Source organism: Camelus bactrianus, chromosome 6, assembly GCF_048773025.1.
Source record: "Camelus bactrianus isolate YW-2024 breed Bactrian camel chromosome 6, ASM4877302v1, whole genome shotgun sequence".
NCBI lineage: Eukaryota > Metazoa > Chordata > Mammalia > Artiodactyla > Camelidae > Camelus > Camelus bactrianus.
The window spans coordinates 18,881,500-18,898,003 of record NC_133544.1 but is presented as its reverse complement, the minus strand read 5'-3'; positions in this window follow the sequence as shown (position 1 = coordinate 18,898,003).

Below are 16,504 nucleotides of genomic sequence, written 5' to 3'. Positions count from 1 at the left end.
GCAGGAAAAGCAGGAAAATTGGCTAATTTGAAAAGTTTTGGTGGCCTTCCAGGTGTGGAGGCTGATGCTAGTTGTGGGGTTCCTGGCTGTGGGGTGATTAAAGCAGGGGAATATTAGCTCTGAGTGTAAATGCTCTATGAGAGTCCGATAGAGGGGACAGGTGGAGGCTAAAGATTTTGGACTGGTTGGTTTGTAAATGAGAGGCGCTCTTTCATGGGAACAGTTTACTATCTCTAGGAGTTGGCTAGCCCTGAGAGGTCAGCAGGACACTGATGCTAAAGCATCAAAAATACAGAAAAGAAGGAAATGTAGTTAATACAATCAGAAATGTGAGTGAAGCCATTTTAGACCCTCCAGATGGTGCCATCTGCCATCTCATTGCTATTAAGAGAACTCCATCAGTGCCACGTGGACCTGAAGAATCACTCAGCTGAGCCTTGTCCCAATTCCCTAACCTGCAGACTTACGAGGTGTAATAAAGTAGTTGTGTTTTCACCCGCCGAGTTTAGGGTAGTTTGTTATGCAACCGTAGTTAACTGGGACGTCGCGCCGCAACTTTAGAGCCCTTTCGCTTTCTGTCCCATACGCCAGAAATCCATTAAAATGAGTATTCATTCTTGACCAATGCCAAAGCGCAGCAAAAATTAAACTGAAGGTGATTTTTCTTTGTATTTTTTGGCAAAATTATGCTTGGATAATATAATTAATCAGATTGCTTTTTAGCAATTTTGATACACAGGAAAACCACATACAAAATATAAAGTAACACAAATAAATGGTAGATATGGCTCCTGGGTTTCTGAAGTATAAGATTACAGCATTTTCCAACTTGAGGAAGTAAGTAGAAGCCTTATATCTTTTTCAAACTGATTCTGTCAAAGGTTGGTGGGTAGGGCTTCCAGCTGATATGAACATAAATGGGCTGTGAGGATGAGAGTAACACTGAAAAGGATGAGGCTACACAGCGGAAGATGGAGACAACTAATGCCGTCTCGATTTCCATACAAATTAATTTCAGACAGTCTCGCAGTTCTCCCAAACAGTCCTTGCACGGCTGGCTTGAGTAGTGCCTGCATGTCCCTGTCCTACAGCTGCCTCCATCTGGAGTTTAATATGCACTCGTCTTTTTTCCATTCCAGGGGGGGATATGTAATGAAAATCTCCATATTAGTCATCAGCTGTCAACACTGACAAATTTCAATTACCGTCCTTCGGTAGCAGTTCACACTAGAGAAGGAAATAAGGATGGCACACTGGGATAGCATCCTTGTGACAGATCTATTTTAATTGCCTTTCTTATCCACATTTAACCTCATCATTTTGACAGGGGAAGGAAGCTCACAGAGGAGGTAACTTTTTCTGCCAGTGATAAAGCTGGGATGGGGTGGGGGAAACAGGCTTCTGGGAAGAGACTGGGCAATACCCATCAATACTTGGACTGGCATTGATTGCTGGGGGTTCTTTCCTTTCCCTGTGAGGCCTGTGGTGATAACTTTCTGCTTATCAAAATACTTTGCATTTAATCAGCTGCCTGGATGGATGCTCCTGCTGATCATCCATAAATTATTCATCAATTAAAAAAAAGTTGGCACAATCCTTTCCCCCCACCCCCCCGCCCGCTTCATTTTCTGAAAGATGAATTTTCAAGAGCCCATGGCAGGAGTTTCCCTTAGTGAGTTCTCATTTCTTCTCATTCCTTCCGACAATACCGCTCATTTAGCCTTGTGATTGCAGCCTGATGACTGCATCAGAGGATACCTCTGCAGTGCTGGAGCATGTCAGAGCTGTGCTGTTTTGCTCTTGCTTCTTTCTTTTTCTTTAATCCTGAAGAATATACATGCCTGTCTTGAAATAAAGAGAAAATGTTTTTCTTTCATGAGACATGTTAAAAAATCAGTTACGGCCTTTGGTTTCTCACAGACCCATTTCTCATGGAATTTTTCACTGTGGGTTATATTCTTGGGTTGATCTGGTTTCTGTTATAATCCAGTCAAAATGACATCAAGGTATTTTTTTCTGTAACAGTTATTTGCTATTATTTATTGGCCTGAACAAGGCTTCTGATTGCAATACAACAAGGTCATTTATTTTAATCATCAAATAACCCCTATGAAGTAGGTACTGTTATTATCTGTTTGTTACAGATAAGAAATAAGCTCAGAGATTTTAAGTAGCTCTCTCATACAGCCACACAGGTTGCACTGCTAGAAAGTAGTGGACCTTGGATTCATTCTCAGGGAGTCTGACTCCAGAATCTGATTCCCAGCTTCTCATCTGCACTACACGTTGACAGTCCATGTCTGCAATGTTGTATTAACCATTTTAGTCATTAATACTGCCCTGTAGAAGAATAACTTCCTCCTGGGGACTTACAAGTTCATTATTGCTCTGAAAACTAGATAGAATAATGTGGTTTCACCTATTTCAAGAAAAGGCCAACGGGGCTAAGCTAATTTTTCTAGAGAATTAAGGCCCAGATACGAGGACAATAGTTAGATTTGAGGAAATTAGTAAAGGAATTGACTAAGGCATTTCCAAACTGAGGAAGGAGTAACACCACGAGTGAAAATGGAGCCAGATGGACCCAAATGGGACAGAGACATTGGATATCTGCGACTTCTCTGTAATCTTTCCTAAACATGGAACCACAATGTCAGCCTGGATACTTTCTCTCTTGTATCCCCTCTTCTCTCCATTTAGTTCTTGTTCAGGCTGGATCCAGAGTTTTCTAAGAGTTATATTCACACAGATGTATGATAAAGGAACTCACGCCACTTCTTAATTCTAATCCTTAAGCTAATGCAATAGAAACCATGCAAAACTTGCAAATTAGTTTAGTCCTCCTGAATCTTCAGGCTGTCAAATGATGTTCCTATCACTGGAAGGACTCTGAGAAACAAGTTAAGAGTAAGGTGTTAACAAAATCCCAGTTTTGAGGAGGCAGTTAGTATAGGGGAGAGAGCCTGGAGAGCTGTGGATGCCTGGCCAACAATGGCCCAGAAGGAGGCAAATTACAGTCAGTTACAAATCATAATGGAATTGAGAGGGGTTATTGAGGTAATTAAAAATCTTTCTTCTGAATAGAGACTGCAACCTTCAAGTTGAAGGAATGGCCTTGGTGGAATTTAATAGAATTCTTCCTAATTATTAAAAGGATAAACCCCATCATTTGACCAGAGTGCTTCTTTTCAAATGCAAGCAAATCGAAACCACCCCGGGGTATGTGAATTAACTGTGCTCATTTATAAACTTAAGTGCCTCGTATGGAAGAGGATAGGCTGAAGACAAATCTATGAATGTATTTAGATTTGCTAGGGCCAAGACTTCATATAATTCTTTAGGAAACATTTCAAATGAGCTATAATGCAGCTCTGGAAATATCAGGACTCATTTTAGTGCTTGCTGCTTGGTATAACCAAGGATTCTGTGCAATGTAGGGTTGTCTTCAGAATGGTTAACATGTTAGCACAGATTTGAGTTATAAATATGATAGTTATCCTTGCCCCTGGGAGTATGACACACATATCACATATCTCTCCAGAACCTGACACATAGGGCTTGGGGAGGGGCTTACGTTTATTGCATACATATTATATATTAGGAAATGTTTCATCTCTGAAAATTATTTTATTAAACTTTCAAAATGATTTGTCCACAAGGCATCATTAGTACTGTTATGCATATGAGGAAACTAAGGCTCAGGGAGCTAAAGTAAAATGACCACAGATCATAAAACTGTAACTATAAAAGCTGAGTTTAAATTCAAGGCCACTGGCCTTTAAAGTACACACTTTCTATTATTATATTATGCTGTCTTCTAGAGCAGTATGGGGACTTCCTGCACATAGTAGGCACTTATTAACTGCTTACTGTACAAACTCTAAAGAATCAATCCATCTGTACCCAATGGATTTGAAATTTCATTATGGAGAAGAAATAAAAGTGAAACAAAGTACAGTTAAAAGCAACATACGAATATTATTAAAATGATAGAAGTAAATATATAGATGTAGTAACGGTTATAGAAACTCAGTGGAAAGAGTCACTACTGAAGTGTAGTATTTGTCAAGAGACTCTTCAGAGGAGAAGAGAAAACTTTGCTTTCTAAAATGTGCAATTCTTAATTAAAATTTCCTCTCCACATCCTCTTACCAGTCCCTTCGGAAAAAGTATATTACAGTTTTTCAGTATTATGTACTGGAAGGGGCCTAAAAGCTTACTTACCCTGCAGTAATTTTATTGCAGCACATTTTCCTTTCAGTAATAGGGTAAATTAAGCCCATCTTCTGGTGATTTTTTTTGACAGACTACACAGGCAACCATAAAGTTCCCCCAATGAAAATATCCTCAAGGGAAATGCTCTTCTTAAGTCCTCAAGAAAATTTCACAACTGGCAGCATGTTTTCAGGAATAAATATCTCGTTCAAGGAGGTATGCTTGACCTTGAGAAGCAGCTGGGGATTCTGAACATCGAACCATGTGACTTCCCAAAGGCCACAATCAATCTATTGCGGACTGTGTGTTGACTTTATCTTTGCGAGTCTTGGGAAAAAAAAAATAATAAAAAAGGCAGAAGTAGCTTTTGACTTAGCTGATTTTGTTAGAAGGGCCCCTGAAGACCAGTTTGGATGACAGGAAAGTCAACCCACAGTCACTCTGTTTGGGGTGATTTAATTAAGGCGCTTCAGTTGGCATCTACATAATGTAAAGTGAATTCCATCAAATTGCAGGGACTCATGTTACATTTAAATCCTGCCCCCTACTCTTCATTATCATATGAAAAATTTCTGTTTATCTCATTTTAGATTATTTCTGAATCATTTTCTAGGTGCTTCCACTTTCTTACTTGCTCTTTCAAATTTTTGTTCATTTTCTAACTGGAGGTTTTGAGGCAGCTGAAATAAATTGAAAAAAAAATCATAGCATGCAAAAATATTCAATGTTTAGTGAATATGTGTACAACACTTTCAAAGGTTTTATGCATATTATTTCACTTAATCCTATAACAATCCTAAGAGTTACTCTACCATCCATATTTTACAGATGGGAAAACTGACTCAGAAGCTTGAAAGAACTTTTCTAAGGTTACAGTTGTAACAAAAGGCGGATTCAGGTTTCAAACCCAGATCTGTACTGTTTCGAAATCCATGCTTAGGCTTATACTTTGACTGTGAGTTACCACCGTTCAGTTTAGGTGGGAAAGCCATGAGCTCACATGAATTATCTTTTTTATCAATTTCATCAACTTGTGTTCACTCACTTAACAACCATTTATTGAGAGACTAATGTTTGCCCGTTATTGGAGACTGATATAAGACACAATGTTCTCTCTCTTCAATATATATATATATATTTTTTTGCAAAAGCTGAAATTTGGTGTGAAATATCACCATGGTCCTTTTTAGCCTCACTTACTCAGCTGTGTTTTATTTAACTTGTTGATCCAAGCCAAGCCGATATCCCTTCTCACTTGGTAATAAGCCCTTAACTCAGAGCACGAAGGTCCCTGCTCTTGTTCACTCAGGTCAGCATTTCCTACTGGGCTACTCAGTTTCTCTGCATCCATTTTTGTCCCTGTCTTGCTCTCTTCTGACTCCTCTCATTTTAGTTTTTTGGCCCTGATATTTGGACTGATGCTCAAAAATACTTGTACTCTCAGATAAGAAAACACTATAATCATAATGTTTTTACCTATCTTTTTTCCCCCCTCAACACAGATGTGTAACAAGAATAACAGAGCAATGAATGTTTTATACCTGGTCTTTAAGTTCACATGAAGTCTTTTCATATTTCAGAGGGATTTCTGGATTCAGTATCTTCCTACTTCAACAGCAAAAACTCAGTTTTGGGAGGTACTACATCTTCATCTGTCACGATAGTTATACATTGTCCTGCTACACTGTATAGCTCTACTTCTCCCGCAGTAATTGTGTACTCTTTATAGTCAAGAACACTGTCTAATTTATCACGGCCATCACCTCATCGAGGTTTAGCTCAAGGTCAAAGAGCGGACACTCAATAAAGATGATTGGTCCAAATCCTTTCCTTAACTAACAGATGTATGAACCTTTGTATTGGAGACATATGGATGAACTAAATCAGACAAGGTTCCCATCGTTACTGGATTTATGACCTTGAAGTTATTCCAGAAAGGGTAGACAGGAGAAAGGGAAAAATAAGGAAAGAGAATCTAACATGAGTAACTGTAACTATAGTGTGTGAAGTGATGTTAGGTGTCTTACGGTTGCTGTCGCATTTAATCTTTCAGGTATAGCTCATCACAAAGAATGTAAATTAAACTTTCATAAACATTTGTGTTGTCTCTTAATATGAAAATAAACCTAAATGATCAGCCTTTCTGGAGCATGATCACTTGGTAGCTGTTACTTCTGGTAGTTCTTTTCCTTGAGCAAAGCAGGAGCTGGATTTGCTGTTACTGTCTGTCACATTTGAGTTCACCACTGCCTGTAATAAGCATGCCACTTCTTCCTCTACTAGTCTTCTCATCTGTTGGGCATTTTCTGGTAATAACTACTACTCTGTTGTATTTAATTAAAAAAAAACCTCATAACCAAGGATCTATAAAACTGCTTCCCCCTTTCATATCACAATGTGCAGGCTAGGTGGGAAAAATAAATAGACCTAACATAGCTATCAAGAGGAGAGTTTAGTCTTTGTTGTTCAGGCCACTTTCTTGAACTGAAAGTTTTTTTCTATTATCTATATTCTCTGCAAATTGTATACATTAGAGCGAAGCGTTGGTGGAGATTGACTTGGAGTAGGAACACCTGCAGGAAGCTATATGTAAACATTCATTTGACCTAAGGGATTGAAATAGCTTTTTAACATTTACCTGGAATCAAGGCTTTATCTATAGACTAGAAGCGTAGTTGGAAACTATGCCACTAAAAAGGCAGTTTTTCTAGGAAATGAGACAGAACTTATTTAAGGAAAGGAACAGTTGTGTCAAGTTAACCCAACTGGCAGTAGTGTGATTAAATCTGGGGGGGTGGGAGCCCCAAACCAGGCCTGGTGGAAGGTGTAATACCACACCGTAGGAAAGTTCTCACAGCAGTTAGAGAGACAATATGTCCAGGGTCTGTTTGTAGATAAAAGAGATTAACATGGAATTTCAGGACTTTGATCACAGAATCTTAAGGAGCCAGATATTGATTGGGTTTACAAGCAATATCAAGAGCCCAAACTGTGCTTAAGTTGAGTTGTTGGGAAGAGATAAAAAGTTACCTGTTTTATTCAAAAGGGAAGATCAAAGAGTGTATGTTTAAGAAGATGCATTAAAATATAAAATCATTAATATTGGTCAAAGGGTCCAAACTTCCAGTTTTAAGATTAACAAGTTTTGGGAACTTGATGTATACCTTGGTGATTACAGCTGATGATAATTATTACAGGAGCTATGCCAAACTAAAAAGCTTCTGCACAGCAAAGGAGAAGCTATCAACAAAATGAAAAGGCCAACTACCACATTTCAAATTATATATCTGTAAAGGGCATATCCAAAATATATAAACAACTCATACAGTTCAATAACAAAAAGCCAAACAGTCTGATTAAAAAAGTGGACAGAAGTTTGGAATAGAGGTTTTTCCAAAGAAGACACGAATATGGCCAACAGGTATATGAGAAAATGTTCAACATCGCTAATCGTCAAGGAAATGCAAATCAAAACCACAGTGAAATATCACCATCTTCTTGTTAGAATGGCTATTATCAAAAGACAAGGAATAAGTGTTGGCAAGAATGTGGAAAGAAAGGAATGCTTGTACATTTTTGGTAGGAATGTATATTGGTGCAACCACTATGACAAACTGTATGAAGTTTCCTCAAAAAATTAAAAATAGAACTATCATATGATCCAGCAATCTCACTTCTAGGTATTTATTTGAAGAAAGCAAAAACACGAATGCAAAAAGATATATGCATGCCCCATGTTTGTTGCAGCATTATTTACAATATCCAAGATACAGAAACAACCTAAGTGTCCACTGATGGATGAATGGGTAAAGAAGATGCTATATATATATGGCATCTTGACTTGGAGGAGGAACACCTGCAGAAAGCTATATGTGAACGTTCATTTGAGCTAACGGATTGAAATAGCTTTTTAACATTTACCTGGAATCAAGGTATATATATATATATATACATACACACACACACAATGGACACACACACAATGGAATATTATTCAGCCGCAAGAAGAATGAAATCTTGCCATTTGTGACAACATGGATGGACTCAAGGGCATTATGCTAAATGAAATAAATAAGAAGGAAAAGGACAGATACCATATGATCTCCCTCACACGTGGAATCAAAAAAAAAAAAAAAAGAAAAAAGAGAAACCAAACAGCCCCACCACACAAAAAAACAAGCTCGTAGATAACAGAGAACAAATCGATAGTTGCTAGAGGTGGGAGTTATGAGTTGGGTGAGAGAAATAGGTGAACTGTTTTTTTTTTTTAATAAGTTGAAAAAAATACTGTGTTATGTACTTGAATGCTGCTAATAGAGTAGATCTTAAATGTTCTCACCACAAAGAAGAAATAATGATTATGTGACATGATGGAGGTGTTAGCTAATGCTGTGGTCATCTTGCAAGATACAAATGCTTCAAATCAATAGATTGTATCCCTTAAACTTACACAATGTTATATGCTAATCGTATTTCAGTAAAGCTGGAAAAAATAAATTGCAAGAGTAAGAAATGAAGAAAGAGCAATAATTTTAAAGTCAGCTCTGCCTTCTCACTGGTTAATATTAGCATCAGGTCTGAAATAGCAGATTTAGTATAATTGAATGTAAGTCCCAATTTTGTGAGTTCCAAACCTGTGAGATTCCAGTAGCTTTAAAAATACAAAATGTGCACTTAAGAATTTTTACAACTCTAAGTTTTGAATGCTTTTGTGTATGCTTTAACTTGTAAAAAATAATTTTGATTGCCTTCAAGTTTTAATGATTTTTTCCAATGTAAGCCAATGAATCACTTTCAAGGGTCTCCAAAGAGTAAAAGATTTTTCACAAACAAGTTTTAGTTTTTCTTAATGAAAGCAAATGTTTTCTAAATGCCACCTTCGATAGATTCAGAAGGTTAAGAATACAAGTACCAAAATAGTGAGTTACCAGTGATGTAAAGCAGTTAACTTGGAGAGGAAAATTTCAGAGAAACAGAGCAAGAATCAAACAGCTATCAATTAACAGCACATAAAAAGACTTAGGATGTTTTGGTCACAGGAGGCCAAAGCAGGAGCAGATGTCAATAGTATACATAATTTAATTTCATGTAATTTTGTGTTGTCAATAAGAACAGGACCCTAAAATTTCAAAATGATGTCAAGCGAGCACTTAGACATGTAGTATTATTTATACTGGTCTTTGTTATGCACGTTTTTGGCTTTGGAGCAGTGGATGTAATTTGAAAAGAACTGGAAGAGGCAATCATTTTTCATACTTTTTAGTCACAGACCCATTTAAAAACCTGATGAAACTGATAGTATTGTTTTTATGTATTGTTGAATTAGGTTTGCTAATGTTTTGTTAAGAATTTTTTCGTCTGTATTCATCAAATATTTTAGCCTGTAATTTCCTTTTTTTTTAGTAGTGTCTTTGTCTGTTTTGGTGTCAGGGTAATGGTGGCCTCATAGAATGAATTTGGGAGTGTTCTGTCCTCTTCAGTTCTTTGGAATAGATTTAGAAGGATGGGTACACATTCTTTATATGCTTCGTAGAATTCCCCTGTGAAGCCATCCTGTCCTGGACTTTCATTTGCTGGGAGTTTTTTGTTTGTTTGCTTGTTTGTTTGTTTTTTTAATAAATTACAACTTTAATTTCACAATTAGTGGTTAGTCTGTTCACACTGTCTATTTGTTCCTGATTCAGCCGTGGAAGATTGTATTTCTAGAAATTCGTCCATTTCTCCTAGGTTGTTCAATCTTGATACATAACTGTTTATAGTATTTTCTTACGATTTTTTTGGATCACTGTGGTATTGGTTATTATTTCTCCTCTTTCATTTATTTTATTATTTTGGATCTTCTCTCTTTTCTTCTTGATGAGTTTATCTAAAGGTTTATCAATTTTGTTTACCTTTTCAAAAAATCAGCTCTTGGTTTCACTGGTCTTCTCTATTATTTTTTGGTTTCTATTTTATTTATTTCCTCTCTGATCCTTATTATTTCCTTCCTTCTGCTGACTTTGAGCTTTATTTGTTCTTTTAAAAATTCCTTTAGGTCGGTAGGTTAGGATGTTTATTTCAGATTTCTCTTGTTTCTTGAGGTAAGCCTGTATCACTGTAAACTTCACTCTTAGAACTGCTTTTGCTGCATCCATAGATTTTGGAAAGTTTATTTTCCAGTTTCAATTGTCTCAAGGAATTTTTTTTTCCCATTTTGATTTCTTCATTAACCCCTTGTTTTGTTTGTTTGTTTGTTTTTTAGTAGCATGTTATTTAGTCTCCATGTGTTTGTATTTCTTCCATTTTTCTTTCTGTAATTGATTTCTAGTTTCAAACCGCTGTGATTGGCAAAATGCTTGGTATAATTTCTGTCCTCCTAAATTCGTTGAGCTCTGTTTTGTGGCCTAGCATATGATTTATCCTGGAGAATGTTCCATGGGCACTTGAAAAGAATGTGTATTCTGCTTTTTTTAGACGAAATGTCCTGTAGATGTCTATTAAGTCCAGTTGTTCAATTAGGATCACTGTTGCTTTATTAAGTTTCTGTCTGAGTGATCTGTCCATTGACATCAGTGGGATGTTAAAGTCCCCTACTATTATTGTGTTATTGTCAATTTCTCCCTTTATGTCTGTTAATAATTGCTTTATGTATTTAGGTGCTCCTGTATTGGGTTCATATATAAAGGGTGTAGTACCCTCTTCTTGCTTGATCCCTTTATCATTTTATAATGCCCTTCTTTATCTTGTATTATAGAATTTGTTTTATAGTTTATTTTGTCTGATTTGAGTATTGCTATTCCTGCTTCTTGTTGTTTCTGTTTGCATGAAATACCTATTTCCATTCCCTCACTTTCTCTCTGTGGGTATCTTCAGCTCCTAAGTGAGTGGCTTGTAAGCAGCATATAGATGTGTCTTTTTCTTTTTCTTTTTCTTTTTTTAAATCCAAATAGCTTCTGTATGTCTTTTGATTGGAACATTTCGTCCATTAACATTTAAAGTAACTATCGATAGGTATGTACTTTTATTACTTGTTTTCTGGTTGCTTTTGTAGCTCTTTTCTGTTCATTTCTTTTTGTTTCTTCCCTTATAGTTTAGTGGTATGCTTATGTTCCACTCTTTCTTTCTAGTTTTTGTGTAATTTATTGTAGCTTTTTGATTTGTGTTTACCATGGGGCTCATGTATGTTGACCTATGTCTACTTGTTTTAAACTGGTAATCATTTAAATTCAAACACATTCTAAAAAAAAATCTACATTTTTTACTACTTTCCCCCAATATTCTGTGTTTCTGATGTCATATTTTACATCTTCATGTTTATCCCTTCACTGTTTATTACATTTGTAGTTGATTTTATAATTTTTTTGTCTGTTAATCTTCACACTAGCTTATTTACTTGTTTGATCCTCAGCCTTTACTATATATTTGCCTTTTCCAATGGGATTTTTTCCTTTCCTATAGATTCTTATTTCTTGTGTCAGCCTTTTATTTACCACGTAGAGAAAAGTCTTTAATGTTTCTTTTAGGGTAGGTTTAGTATTGATGAACTCTTAGTTTTTTCTTGTCAGAGAAGTTCTTTATCTATCCTTCAATTCTAAATGATAATCTTGCTGAGTGGAGTATTCTAGTTTGCATATTTTTCCCTTTCAGCTATTTGAATACATAATGCCACTCCCTGCTGATTTGAAAAGTTTCTGCAGAAAAATCAGCTGATAGTCTTATGAGGATTCCCTTGTATATGACTCCGTTTTTCTCTTGCTACCTTTAGAATTCTCTCTTTATCTTTAAATTTTGCCATTTCAATTATGATATGACTTGGTATGGATTTTTTGGGGTTTGTCTTGTTTGAGATCTTCTGTGTTTTTCCTTACTTAGGTATCTGTGTCTTTTTTCAGACTTAGGACTATTTCAGTCATAATTTCATAAATACATTTTGGACCATTTTCTCTTTCTCGTCTCTTTCAGGGACCCCTGTGATGTGAATGATGGTATGCTTGATGTTATCTGAGAGATCTCTTAAACTGTTCTCATTTCTTAAATTTGATTTTCTTATTGCCGTTCTCTGGATGATTTTCAGTATTCTATCTTCCAGATCATTTATGTGTTCTCCTGTATCACTGATTCTGCTATTAATTTTTCTAGTGTGTTTTTCATTTCATTGTATTTGTCAGTTCTGTTTCTTTTTTTTAAGATTTTCTATTTCCTTCTTAAAATTTTCACTTTACTAATCTATTCTTTCTACTAATTTAGTTAGCATTTGCAGTGTTAATGCTTTGAATTCTTTATCTGGTAAATTGTTTATTTCTATTACATTTTAATTTTTTCCAGTGGTTTTCTCTTGCTCTTTTAATTGAGTCCAGTTCTTGTCTTATTATTTTACTTAACTTTATCTGCCTCTATATATTTAGGTGAAACAATGACTTATTTTGGTCTTAAAGTGGTATCCTTATGTGGGAGTGTCCCTTTACAGTCTGCATATGCCTAGTCCCTTTGGTGGGAGAGCTGGATTTGATGTGAACACAAGTCACTTCTTTACCGAGGGTGCACTGGCAGCTACCACCTTGGTCAAACGTGGGGCTGGAGATGGAGGGGCTAGGGCTGGCACCAGGTGTAAGTTGGGGTTTCCCCTCTGCTCAGTCATTTCTTTACTCAGATGTGGGATAGGATCCTCAGTTACTGTAGCAGAAGCCCAGAGAGTTGGGTCTGGGCTGGCCTGTTCTTTTTAAGTGTTTTCTCCCTTCTCCTGGTGTCATCACCCTTGTCCTAGAAGGGAGCAGTGCTGGAGTTAAGGGGGTTTGTGCAGGCTCTCTGCTTGTGATGGGGCATGAGCTGCAGCAGACTGGCCCCAGACAGAGGTCCGGGCTGCTTCTGATAAGCTTCCTGTGTAAGCATCAGTAATGGCGGCCCCTACCCTGCTTAGCCTCAGCTTTTGGTCAGAGTGTCCTTTGTCCCTCACAGCTATCCTTCTCCTCAGCCTCTGCCACCCCCACGCTGTTGTGGAGCCAAGCTGCAGGGCAGAAGGAGCCCTCAGCACGTATCGAGGGCTGTAGTGGTCTGGTCGCTGCCAGAGACAGGGACCATTTGTAATGTGCTGTCACTGTAAGTGCCAGCTGTGGCTGTCCTCAGCCCACTCACACCCCACTTTGGGATCTGGGCCACCTCTGGGTTTCATGGCCAAGCTCTTTCCTTGCTGTGGCAGCCCTCACTCTAATGTGGAGCTGTGATGTGCTATCAGCACGGCTGGGATGTTCACTTGGCTCAACCTGGGGCATGTGCTAGGGCAGGAGTGGGAAACTGGGAAGCCACTCAAACAGTTTTCAGTCTGCCCTCTCTGTCCTCCTTTGGGAGCAAGCCAGCGCACATGTGCTCCTCTCAAGTGTAGTCCAGGCTTCCCACAGTGCTCCTATTAGTCCCACTGTCCCTCCAGGCAGCCAAGGGGGCTTATCTTCCTAATGTCAGACCCTAGGATTGGGGCACCCAATATATGGCTCAACCTGCTCACTCCCCAGGGTGAATCTCCACCTGTGTAATCTCCCTTTCCTCAGTCCCCTCCCAGGGACACAGGTCCTGACCTGATTGCTTCTCTTCCCTTCCTATCTGATTCTGTTTGGATCTTTCTTATAGCATGGATTGTACAGGACTCACTCTGCCAGTTCCCAGTTAGTTTTCAGTGAGAATTGTTCCCCATGTAGACATATTTTTGATGTGTCCTCCTATTTGCCACCTTAATTGATTTCTCTTCTTTATCTTCAGTGAGAAAATCTTAATGGATGTCACAGGGTAGCAGCTGGGCTCTAAGCCCATTATAGTGCCTGTAGCTGCAGATCAGAGAGGTGCTTTCTCATAGCCCCCACACTCATGGGCCCCAGGGTGAAACACTGGCTTAAGGAAAAGTGACAGTTTTGATCAGAGATGTTTTTATAAGATGATTATTAAATCTGTACATCTGATTTAATCTGAAGATAATGACTTAAAATGAACTAGACCCCAGGTGTTAAATATCGATATTAGTTCAAATCTAAATGTACTGAGAAATCTGTCAGTGATTGATACCATTTATTGGTTTGTACCTATTCTGAGCTAGATGTGGCACTAAGCAACTTATATTAATTAATTCAATGTGAACTATTCTGATATTCAACTTCATAGTTTAGAAAACTGAGTGACTTGCCCATTTATCTAGAAACATAAATATAACTTTTAATGCTTTTTATATTTTCTTAGCATATAAATTTCTACATTATTAGCAGCTGCAACTAATGATCTTGGGATCACAGTACCTTTAAGAGAAGGAAAGATGGACTTTGGGCAGGAAGTTTAGCCGCCTCTTTGTGACAAAGCCCTCTTCCCTGGTCCATGAGGGGCCATTTTTATTTATTTTCATCTTGCTTTCAGGAAGTGTACTTGAGGGAGAAGAAAGCAGAACATAAAACTGAGGTAGGAAACAAAAACTTATCCTAACATTTAAAAAGAATAAATAAACATAACTGAAGACTTAAAAACTATCTGCAACATACATTAAGGGAAATTATATGGAAAATCTTTGTATACTGATGATGAGACAGTAAGAACAGGATTCGTTTGTAGCAGAAGGGTTTAGGTTAATTTTCAGAAATATTTTCATTCTTATTAATCAAAAGAATTGTATATGAACTGAATGTGGATATGTTAAAAAAAAAAGAGAAGAAAAAGGACATATTTGTGTGACTTCCATTTCAGAAGCTTGGGTCAGAAACTTGTCATATGGTTACTTTAAAAAGGAACATCCATGTAGTACAGAGGCTTTCAAACATCTTTTCACCATAGCATATAGTGAGAAATACATTTTATACCACAACACAGTGCACATGTACACTTACACATAGTTCGTAATGACCACAGCTACATCACTATCTGCAGTACATTCATTCTGTTGTGCCTGTTTTGTTCTATTCTACTTGTTTTCATCCTATCCTTTCCTTTACTTTCACATTCAAGAATGCTAGTCATGGTCAATTTATTTGATTTCACTGTCTATCAGTGGCTCACAATTTGAAAAATTGAACCAATCTGTACTTCAGCCTCCAAAAGACAGTTGATTCAATTACAAGAATCATGGTACCACTGGAGGAGGGAAGAGAAGGAAAGGAATTTTGTGGCACCTTACCTATTCCGTAGTTATGAAGTAACTGTACAGTAGGGATTTCTACTTTACAGCGAGAGAAGTGATGATGGATTATTCCATAAGCAATTCCAGATGTTTAGAGAACAGTTTTTAGTGGGCAATGATGACTCACTGATACTCTATTCTTTCTGTCCCAGGCGTCATGCAGAATGCTGAGGATCACATGAAGGTAGCCTGGTCTTGCTTGTGAGAGCTGTGGAATACTCTAACACTAAAAATCAGGAAGATGCCTTGAAGAGAATGTAGATCAGTTCAAGGCTAGGTTGTAAGATGACATGAGCCTAAGGCTCTAAGTCTCATAAGTGGTCCCCCTTTCTGACAGATGGACCCAGAGGTTGAACAAGTTAAGATGGGTCACAGTGGTATAGTGGGGATAACATAATTGGCACTGAAATAAAAATCTCTACCCTGTCAAGCTCAGTTGGTTATTTCTTCAGAGGTGGTTGAGCATGTACTGTACACTAGAAGCTGCTAAATGCTGAGCATCCAAAGAAAAGAAAACAGTTTAACCTCAGGGATCCCACAAGAGAGATATGCCAAGTCGTTATTCCGTTTGATACTCTCCTTCCCAAATTCACCCACTCCCTTCCATGTCTGCCCTACTTCCTCACCCAGAGGTTCACCCTGGGCTCTGAGTCATCTTGCCTTTTGCCCAATAGTTGGGCTTGGCCGAAGTGAGTCATCAGTGGAAGATTAGAAACTGCAAAGGAAGAAGTCAGGGCTTTTCTACTCCCCCCAGATGTAGGCTGTGTTTTCTGGTGTGCATTTTTCCTCCATAACTACAGCTCATGTAGAACAACCCCTTCTCCATTGCCCAAGCTCTCAACACTACAGTAGAGTTCTCTGCCCTCCTTGATATTTCATGCCTTTAGGTACTAGTGATGTTTCACTGTTAATAATCTCCGAGTCCTTCTCATCCATTTCTGGTTTCATTAACCTTCCCCACATCTTTGTAAATATATTGTTAGATCTTTTGAGCTGTTAAAGTACTATTCTGTGTTTGCTGAGATTCTGACTCTTACAGGAGAAGCCATGTGAGTTATAGAAGTAAAATGGAGGAGTAAATGGAGAGAGGAATTCTGCAGTGACATTTTTAGAAAGGTGTTTTTTTTTGTACATGCAGTGATGGGGACAGGGCTGCTGAGAGAA